At 28.6% G+C, this 3,552-nt stretch overlaps 2 long non-coding RNA genes across 3 annotated transcripts in view; one reads left to right on the forward strand and one right to left on the reverse strand.

The window, feature by feature from the left end:
* LOC107648354 overlaps positions 549-3,552 on the forward strand; it is a 5,442-nt gene continuing 2,438 nt past the window's right edge. Inside the window, exons 1-5 of one of the 2 annotated variants that reach the window (XR_002349149.1) lie at positions 549-643; positions 890-954; positions 1,490-1,564; positions 1,656-1,780; positions 2,031-2,094. This is a non-coding gene — a long non-coding RNA (uncharacterized LOC107648354). Of the gene's footprint in view, positions 644-889; positions 955-1,489; positions 1,565-1,655; positions 1,781-2,030; positions 2,293-3,552 lie in introns of those variants that run through there. The other variant, XR_002349148.1, reaches the window with a different exon arrangement.
* Positions 2,898-3,533, reverse strand: LOC110263463. Its single transcript, XR_002349150.1, has 2 exons — positions 3,128-3,533; positions 2,898-2,993 (listed from the first exon to the last, which is right to left on the reverse strand). It is a non-coding gene; the product is annotated as an uncharacterized LOC110263463 (long non-coding RNA).

Raw genomic sequence — 3,552 nt, forward strand, 5'->3', positions numbered from 1 at the left:
TATAAGCTACTATGCTAATTACAAAAGATTATATTAAAGTAAATAGAATTATTCGTCTTATTAAAATGTGAGGTTATTTATACTATTTAAAAAAAATTTTAATTTGACATTCTTCTATACTGAATTCTGTTTCTAATGTTGTTTCGACAAAATTGAATTAATTTAGAAAATTATATTAGGAAACTCTATTTAAAATTTGTACTATCTAATGTTGTTTCGACAAAATTTGTACTATCTAATTACGAAACTCTATTTAAAATTTTGAAATTTGAAATTCTAATACTAATTCATAATTAATTGACTCCTTAACCATTTCGATTTTTAAATTTAAATTTTTTTACTTGCAACATTTATAAATTTTCTCTTTACTCAATTTACATTGTTATCTTTTAGATTGTTTCTCCATAATAGAAGTATTTTCATTTTTTCTCTCTTTTTAAATATTTTTTCTAAATTTACGTAATTTATAAGGTTATTAATTTTTAGATTGTATTTAATTTTATTTATTTTTATCGGCAAATAATAGGATTTATACTATTTATGATAAAGTCTTTGATTTAGGGTGTGTTGTTGTATAGGACTTTGATTTCAAGAAAATCAATGTGATAATCTTCCTTGAGCCTTAGACTACAACAAAATCCATGTGAGTATGAAGAACTTTACCTTACATCCTCTTGTATTTGTCATGAAAAGTAGGTACAACCTGGTAACTAAAACTTGTGATTTATCCGCAGGTTCTTGGTAACTAATATGACATTAAATTGCTTGAAAAATGGCTTTGCTTTTAATTCTTGCTCGACTTTTGTACATCTTTAAATCGTAATCGAATAAAAAGAAACCGAAAAAATAATAAGGTGTATGTTGTCATGTTTACTCGTATGCAATGTAGTTACGTCATGAGAGGATTGATGAAAGAATGAAGGCTTGCAGGAATTAGTTTCCAGCATCAATAAGGTTAGTGGTTTTAATTTCTATGCATTGGTATTACAAATTTTATAACTTGAATATCCTTGGTTTGCTTAGATATTGTGAATCTATGTTGTTGTAGACAGATAGAAACATTTACAGCCATAGGTTTTAAGCATATTGAAGAAGGTGAGAAATTAGTGGTTGGCTTTTGATACCTTGTCCAGTTGTACAAGATGAAATTGAACCCCTAACCTAACATTAAGTCTCAAATAGATCATGCTAGCTAGGTTTAAGCATAAAATTTCCATTTTTTTCTAAATAAGTCAAATATGAGTAAATTTGAATATTATCTCTTTGCTCATGTTGAACCTCCTTGTTAATTATGTGTGCTTCGCCGCTAATTACTCTTGATTGTAGCGCACAATGGTATATGTATATATATAGGCTTGAAGAGATATGATTCTAGTTCTAACAGACTAATAAATCAAACAATTTTGTTGAATTGGTGTTTTTTTATACTTTACCATTCAATTAGACAAGTGACGGAGCCCAGACACTCATATTTTATGATGTCTCTCAGGATGAGCCCCCAAGTGAAAGGAAGATTGCCAAATTGTGTGAATATGCTGCAAAAAATCCTTTTCGGATTCCAAAGGTGTCTTTTCTTTTTCATTTCATTCATATAGAATATAAATCTTCTAAAGAATATAAATCTTTTAGTTCAATTGTTTATAATTTGGAAACAGGCACGGCAAGCCTATCTTATTGGCAATAAAGCCCTAGCAAAGGAACTTAATGCTAAAGGGCAAGTGCACAACATGCATATGAAAGCAGTTCATGGAAAAGCTCAGGAATCTATTTATCGTCAGAGGTTTGTTATTCCCAAATACTTTCAGGCCTCCTTTATTCATCCTAGTTTTCATTAAAATGGAGACACATATGATGTCACATTGACATGTCTTGCTTGCCCCACAGAGCCTATTTATACTGATGAGAAAGTTTAAGAGCTGGCTCTAATCTTATCCCATTTAAACTTGGTTTTACTTATTTATTCTGTTTGTGTATCTATACGAATATGTCAGTTTTACTTGCATATTTATTCATTGTATTTATTATTGTAGGATTCAATCTGAAAATGATGGCCGGAAAACTTGTAATTTTCTTCATGAGGCTGGACCATCAAAGGTTTACCTTTATATTTGTCCATGGAAAAGCTCCTATTTAGACAAATGTTACAACTATGCATATTTCATTATTTACGGTATAGTTCAGTTTTTGATAAGTTTGATTGTTATGTATGTATAAATGTTAAAGCTTTTGTGAAGCCAAACTTGGATTGAGTTCAGCCTCTATTAAGTATTACTCAATGTTTTGCCTTTCTTATGTGATTATCGAAGTATCTCTCTATTCTTTTATATAGTTAATTAGAACAATACCATATGGAATTATGATTGGAACTATTGACATTGAGAATTTTTTTATATATAGATTTATGTTTTATATTAAGGAATTGTGTTATAAAAGATTTAGTTTTTAAATTTTGATATTAAAAAATAAATTTTTAATTTGAGAATATGTAAATGAAATAAGATTAATGAATAATTTGAAATTAAAAATTAAATAATTATAGGGTTTGTGGAGGTTTAAAAGTCTCACAAAATAGTTATTTTTTAAAATTAAAAAATCAATTTGTGGGGGTTTTAAACTGTCACAAAAGTGATTTAAAACTCCCACAAAAGTGTAATATAAAACCCCCATTAAACACACACAAAACCCCCACTAAATAGATTGTGGAGGTTTCTAAAAACCCCCACAAAAGACCTCGTGGCACCTCAAATTTTGGGGGTTTTAGAAACCTCCACAAACCATTTGATGGGGGTTATAAACCTCCACAAATAGAAAAAAAACCTCCACAAATAAATAAAAATCTTGTAGTGCTTGATCTTCTTGCAGATTGAGGTATCTCCTTGCACCTTCAAATCTTCCGACTCTGAGGATAGTCGCTTGGCTGGTGTAATAGCATTTTTCAACACTTCGGATTCATCATTGTCCGCAACTTCATTGGAGAATTCAAGTAACAAATTCTGTACAAAATACTACGTTAAATTAAAGACTTCATTCTCACCTTTAATTTTATCTCAATAATATTTTTTGAATAAAATAAAGATCTAACTTTGAGAAAATAAATAAACAAAAGATTCATTTTTTGAACAAATACCTTAGCACCTTCTACTTTTTCCCCTTCAATGATTGAGGATGTCTTTGAAATTGGAAGCAAACCATCGATGTAGTCAACATCCTAAAATTATAATTAGTTATTAATTATTATTTAAAAATTAGATACTACTAATGACCAAAGAAGAGAAAAATAAACTAATTTTTAATAGAAAGTGAAAAATGTGGATTATCAGTCATCTTCTTAACTTTATAAGAAGGTGAAAAATGTGGATTATCAGATATTTGAACTTCAACGATGAAGAGAAATGTCTTATCAATTAGGTTGAGAAAAAGTGTAGGTGTATCCCATATATCTCCTTTCTGCAGGGTATTACATAATATATTAATAATAAATAATATAAAAATTACCATTAAAAATATCTTCACTAATGTTTTTAGAAATAAATATTGGTTAGAACTTACCAA

This window comes from Arachis ipaensis, chromosome B06 (genome assembly GCF_000816755.2).
Source record: "Arachis ipaensis cultivar K30076 chromosome B06, Araip1.1, whole genome shotgun sequence".
NCBI classification, from domain to species: Eukaryota; Viridiplantae; Streptophyta; class Magnoliopsida; order Fabales; family Fabaceae; genus Arachis; species Arachis ipaensis.